Raw genomic sequence first — 7279 nt, 5'->3', positions numbered from 1 at the left:
TAAGGCGGGTACCCGTTTTTCTTTCTCAAAAAAAAAAAAAGAAAAAAAAAAAAGAAAAGAGTGTTTGAAGTGGGCGGCGACATCCCTCGCGCGCGCTCACAACGTCATGGTTTGTGCGAGCACGTTCCTGAACTTTATGGAAGAAATATAGTATCATCAGAATTCAACTATTTTTAGACATTGAATTTATAACACTGAATTTTTATCCTCCAAATTTCCCTGCAAAATATTCACCTGCAAAAATTCACCTGAAAAAAATTCACCATCAAATATTCACCTGCAAAAAAATTCACCATCAAATATTCACCTGCAAAAACTCAACTGCAAAAGTGATGAACTTGAATGACCCAAGCCAGAGCAATCAGCACTAGATCGAGTCGAGCGGCTCTCAGCCAATTAAATTACGCTGTTTGATCACATGACACCGTTAGCCAGCAGTGTGTCTCCTAAAAGAGAGCTGTTTAAAGGTGAGCGATTAAGTTTTTCTCCTAAATAGAGATCATTACAGAACGCCTAGTCCTACTCAAACTAAGTAAAACGTTTGACTAACTCAAAGACAATTTCCACGCCTCCCCTGCCTGTCTGCAGAGGCAGTTTTGAATTTAGGAGCAGCAAGATGGCAGCGGCAAACCCTGGCGGTTCTCCGGTAAGTATATTGTTTTTTTTAATCTTCAAGTTTGTCTTTTGAAACGTTAATTTTATTTAAATCCGTTGCTCACGTATAAAGTACACAGACGGGGTCTTTGCTCAACTCGTCTGAGGCGTGTCTCACTTAGCGCTACATGCTAGCATCCTGCTAACCGAGCTACCCTTTACATGCTGTGCTTTAGAAAATAGGATACTCGGTACAAAACCATACTCCGCAGATACTGATAGATAAACGAACACTGCAAATATAATGTTGGAAACGAGAACGGCCTTTGGTGAAGGGGTAAAACACACCATGAATAAAGCCATAGAGTGAATGGCTGCCATGGTTGCAGAACGGCCTGATTTATTGACAAGAATGGGGAAGAGTGAGGTGAAGTGAACCAAAGCCACAAAACACTGTCAGACAAGGCGGGAAAAGGGCAGTGATCTGTCCGTCAGTATGAAGTTGGTGTGTGTTTTGGTGAACAAAAACTCGAGACCGGTAGCAGGAAGATGGGAGACTCGTGTTTCACTGGAATAGTGGTGAATTAAAACATCCCTTGTTGGGGAAATTTAGGTGTAAATGCATCCATACAGGCGAGACAGAGGCAGACCAGACAGTGAAGAAAACAAGGCAAACATTAGAAATATTAAAACGGAAATATAGGATTAATATAACATACAATTAGGGAAAATGTAAGGAACACAATGTAAATGATATTGTAAAGTCATTAAAACAGCATACTCTGATTAAAAGAAACATGTATTTAGGTAGGAGGAGGAGGATGATGATGATGATGATGATGATGATGATATGATGATAATAATAATAAAAACATGTACAAGATGGGTATGCATACTTGTACCCAGAATTTAACAACTATAAAGTTGTAGCATGTCAGTACCTTACCCCATCCATTATATCCACACTTTCAGAAAAGGATATGGTCAATATCTTTACAAATACTATCTAAACTTAAACGGGATACACCCTCAGGTTTGTGATCAGCCAGCGGCTGATATAATTAATCCTGTAAAATAATATTCTTTATGTTTATGAATCTGTTTGCATGGATTTCTTAATCAGTTTCCACTGTTAGCAGAAGTTGTGCATGCAGTTTTGGCGTGCTGCTCTCCAAGACTACAAGCTGCGTTAAAGTTGGAAGTAACTGGCCGATGTTCCACTGTTGAAGATCAGCTGTGCCCATTTGTTGCACATTGTGGGAATGGAGAAGTTGAGGCCCTTGCAGGCTACCCACAATTTCCCCAAACTGAGCGATTATACATTTTAATTTTATACATTGATTAATGACCTGCAGAATCTCCTTATCATATTAAGTGATTCATAATTGTCACTTTATGCTTTCTCCATCTCTAAAGTGATGACATCCTTGCATTACATACTTTAGGTTCATTTTCTGCAGGCAGGTTTCTGACAGAACAGGCAGATTTACACTATAACATGCAGCGTTCTATAGATGAACACAAAGAAATGAAAAATTACATGTGCTAACTTTCTAAACACTTTGTTACATTTATGATAAAGTAGATTAAACATTTATGTCGGCCTTGGCTGATAGTTCTTGTATTTAAATTAACTTTGTGTGTGTTTCAGGTACTGCACTCTCAAAGACTGAATGAACCAGCATTGCAGCCATGGGTCACTGTGAGGATCACAGGGAAGGTTGAAGCCACCCTGCACCCACGTCACTGCTCTTGTGTTTAATGTAGAAGCAACAGTGTTGATCTGTGGCACAAGGACTGTTACAGATGAACCTGCATACTGGGTTTTGCTGGGTAATGTGACCAAGATACAGTCAGTGGTTGGCCATAAGATAGACTTCTCCTCTTCAGCTGCCCAAAAAAAGGCTCTTGATCAAAACATAAACAGACCATCTGTAGTGACAGGTAAAAGGAGCAGTCCTCAAAAAAGAAAAATCCCACCTGCTACTGTGGAGGAGTTGTCACTGCTATAATGCCATAATGTTTTATCTAGGGGTCTAGATTTATGCCTGTAGTGCACTGCCGTGTAAATAATTTGCATTTACTGAATATGTACTGACTGACTATCACTGTTCAAAAATTGAATAAAGAAACAAACCACTTTATAGAACATCACATCAGTTACAATGTAGAATCCATATCACTGGAGCATTTTGATTCAATAAACTGTAAAAAGGTGGGCTGTGAAGACCAAGGACAAATGCAGTTCACAGGTTTTCTAAGGAATCCCAGAAGACTGCATGGTGTCGTTGTTCCCAGGACATGTGGACTCAACCTCAACAATCCCTCACACTGAGCAGCATGAAGTGACAGTGCAGAGGAAAAACTCCCCTTTAACAAGAAGAAACCTCCAGCAGAACCCGGTTCAGTACCAGCAGCCATCTGGGTTTGGAGGAGAGAGACAGAACTACCAAAAGTATATTTTTTTTATGTGATTGACTGTTGTTGTAATTCAAGCCCTCAGTGTAGAGCAGGTAAGATATAAAGTTGCATCCTAAATTCAATGCTCATGCAGAGTGTTTAGTTTATGACTTTTTCACCTGGTCATTTCTTGATGAACGGATGGTCTTTCGGGGTTGACCAAGCTGGTACCCTGGCCACCTTGACTCTGTTCTCTGCAAGGTGTTACAACAAACAAAATCATATGGAGACAATATTGGACACAAAATATATATATCTATAATTTAGTTAAATGTAGCATTAACTCATAAGTCTTGCTAAAGTACCTTGTATTCTGATTCATCACAGCAGCAGTTCGGTTGGATGATGTCAGCAACTGCAGCAAGTGTCTTGCTGACTGAATAATTTTATCTTGCATAATCTGAAACAAACACAAAGACAGAAACAATTTATAAATTAATGTTCGATAAGATCTAAGAATTAATCATTAGATACCAATATGAATGTCTACCATAAAACTTGTGTGGAGCGAAGTTACATTCAATCAAGATCGTGTGGCATGCTACAACTTTATAGTTGTTAAATTCTGGGTACAAGTATACATACCCATCTTGTACATGGTTTTTTTTTAATTATTATCATCATCATCATCATCATCATCATCCTCCTCCTACCTAAATACATGTTTCTTTTAATCAGAGTATGCTGTTTTAATGACTTTACAATATCATTTACATTGTGTTCCTTACATTTTCCCTAATTGTATGTTATATTAATCCTATATTTCCGTTTTAATATTTCTAATGTTTGCCTTGTTTTCTTCACTGTCTGGTCTGCCTCTGTCTCGCCTGTATGGATGCATTTACACCTAAATTTCCCCAACAAGGGATGTTTTAATTCACCACTATTCCAGTGAAACACGAGTCTCCCATCTTCCTGCTACCGGTCTCGAGTTTTTGTTCACCAAAACACACACCAACTTCATACTGACGGACAGATCACTGCCCTTTTCCCGCCTTGTCTGACAGTGTTTTGTGGCTTTGGTTCACTTCACCTCACTCTTCCCCATTCTTGTCAATAAATCAGGCCGTTCTGCAACCATGGCAGCCATTCACTCTATGGCTTTATTCATGGTGTATTTTACCCCTTCACCAAAGGCCGTTCTCGTTTCCAACATTATATTTGCAGTGTTCGTTTATCTATCAGTATCTGCGGAGTATGGTTTTGTACCGAGTATCCTATTTTCTAAAGCACAGCATGTAAAGGGTAGCTCGGTTAGCAGGATGCTAGCATGTAGCGCTAAGTGAGACACGCCTCAGACGAGTTGAGCAAAGACCCCGTCTGTGTACTTTATACGTGAGCAACGGATTTAAATAAAATTAACGTTTCAAAAGACAAACTTGAAGATTAAAAAAAACAATATACTTACCGGAGAACCGCCAGGGTTTGCCGCTGCCATCTTGCTGCTCCTAAATTCAAAACTGCCTCTGCAGACAGGCAGGGGAGGCGTGGAAATTGTCTTTGAGTTAGTCAAACGTTTTACTTAGTTTGAGTAGGACTAGGCGTTCTGTAATGATCTCTATTTAGGAGAAAAACTTAACCACTCGCCTTTAAACAGCTCTCTTTTAGGCGACACACTGCTGGCTAACGGTGTCATGTGATCAAACAGCGTAATTTAATTGGCTGAGAGCCGCTCGACTCGATCTAGTGCTGATTGCTCTGGCTTGGGTCATTCAAGTTCATCACTTTTGCAGTTGAATTTTTGCAGGTGCAATTTTGCAGGTGAATTTTTTGCAGGTGAATTTTTTTGCAGGGAAATTCGGAAGATAACAATTCAGTGTTATAAATTCAATGTCTAAAAATAGTTGAATTCTGATGATACGATGTTTCTTCCATAGAACTTGTCCCCCTTGAGATTAGCAATTTACCGGAAAAAAACAGTAACCTCACAAAGTTATGCGCACAATGGAAGATACAGAATATATTAAATTAGTATCAACAAAAAAGGCTTTTAACTGGTGTAAACTGGTTTTTAAACGAGTCGACAAAAGCGCAAAAGAGAAGGGTATCCTTTGTTTTTTATTGTGTGAAAAGGATATAGTATAAAAATGTGTCATTCCCTTATGTACTTTATGTGTTGTGTACTTTATTTGTGTCCATTTTTATTCACGAGTGAGCCAAAAAAACAAAACAAAACAAAAAAACCCCCCATTATTTTTAACCCGAAAAAATCAGAGGAACACCAATTAAAATGTTCAGATTTCTTTTAAAGTACAAACAAATTGATCGTTCTAAAAATGTTAAGATTTAAATACATAGATAAATAACACTTATTCACGATGTGCATTTTGTCCTGCCTCTCTCTGCTCTCTTCTCCCTCCCTGCACCCAAAGCCTGGCAGAGGGCTGCCACTTCGGTCCAGTAGCGGTTTTAGATACGGGCGACACGGGCGGTTGCCCGGGGCGGCATCGTGGTGGGGGGCGGCATCACGGGCATCGGCAAAAAAAAAAATGCTTGTAGCTGCTCATGCTGCCCCGACGTCACCCAGCGCATATTGGGAATGGTACAGGCACCGATCAGTTTTCTATCGCCCATTTGCTGGGAGTAAGGGCGCCCTTCGTTTGCGAGGTGCGCCTGCTGCTTGCAACACAGGGAGGAGAGGACGGGGCGGCGGGGGATTCTCTGGCTGGCTGGAGCAGCATCTAATAACCAACTCGCAAAGTAAACAAAATAAAAACAAACCAACAAACACGAAAACACCAGACATAATACAGACTTATCATTTGCACCGATGTTTTTTCGAAATTCTATACACGAAAAGTGAGCGCGAGAGCCCTCGGTGCACCTGCTTGCTGCTGAAGTCAAAGTAAACTTTATTGTCATCTCCGCTACAGTCCAGCAGTGTTGGTCAAGTTACTTGAAAAAAGTAATCAGTAAATAATTACTGATTACTTCCCCCAAAAAGTAATCCTGATTACTTATTTTTAAAAGTAATTAATTACTTAGTTACTTAGTTACTTTTTAAAAACACGATTTACAACCTGAATAGGTGATAAAGCGATAGATCTTTCAGCCCAATTCTACTTTTTCTGCATAATCCATCATACAAAATGTAATCAAATGGAAAAGTCCCTTTTTTAAAACTTGTTTTATTAGTTTTAATCTTTTAACTTTATGCATCAAGCAAAAATTTAATTATACGCAAAATTCTCTGACTGGAAGAAATTTGTTTAATATTTAAACCTATTTTCTGCACATTCCAGCACATAAAATAATTTTTTTTGTGTGTTTACACTCAGTCTTTCAAATAGATGCAAGTAAAACACAGCAGAAAATAAATAAAGTCAAAGACTAGCGGTCCTTTTGCTCTATTTTCACCTGTAAAGCAGGAGTTGGGTAGGCGGAGGTTTACCCTGGTGCAGGTGTGCCGCAGCGGTCAGTTGAAGAATCCGCGAGTTTCTCTGTGAGTTTCCCATTATGTGGTAGCGCACTCTGTGCTTGCTTGGAAGTTTAGGGGGTTTTTTCGGTGTAAAAAGAAGTTTTCTTCCCACACACGATGGACACTAATGTTTTTGTCACTTTTTATGGAATCAAACTCAAAGTAAGGTCAGTACTTCCACGCTTTAAACGCTGCACGCTCATACTCTCTCCCGCACTCGATATATTGTCGGTTGTTGATCTGCACACAGCTGTTGTCACCAACTTCGCACTTGCTTACATCACTGTCATGAGACATTCTCGCAAAAAATCACGGTTTTAGTAACGCAGTAACGCAGCGTTCCTACGGGAAAGTAACGGTAATCTAATTACCGTTTTTGCAATAGTAATCCCTTACTTTACTCGTTACTTGAAAAAAGTAATCGGATTACAGTAACGCGTTACTGCCCATCTCTGCAGTCCAGTATATAGAGAGACGAGACGACGAGGCTCCAGTTACAGCAGTGCAAGTGAACAAACAAAATATATAAGAAGAGTAAGAAAATAAATATACACTTTAGGACTCGGGGTAAAGGGATCAATAACAATTTAAAATTTACAGTTTGATGATTTAAAGTCTCACACAAGCTGTCGAAAGGGGAGGGGGGCGGGGCTGCTGCTTCCAAATAGAGCACATTTTATTTATAATGTTGTAAATCCAAGCCCATTATGGATTCATGATTTGAATCCTGGGTTGTGTGAAATCTCAGAAATGCACCCAAAGTGAATCTGTGAACTAAGGTGTAGGTCTTTTAGGTTATGTTGTGGT

This window comes from Simochromis diagramma, unplaced genomic scaffold (genome assembly GCF_900408965.1).
Source record: "Simochromis diagramma unplaced genomic scaffold, fSimDia1.1 OVJJ01000596.1, whole genome shotgun sequence".
In the NCBI taxonomy this organism is placed as follows: domain Eukaryota; kingdom Metazoa; phylum Chordata; class Actinopteri; order Cichliformes; family Cichlidae; genus Simochromis; species Simochromis diagramma.
This window is presented reverse-complemented; position numbering follows the sequence as displayed.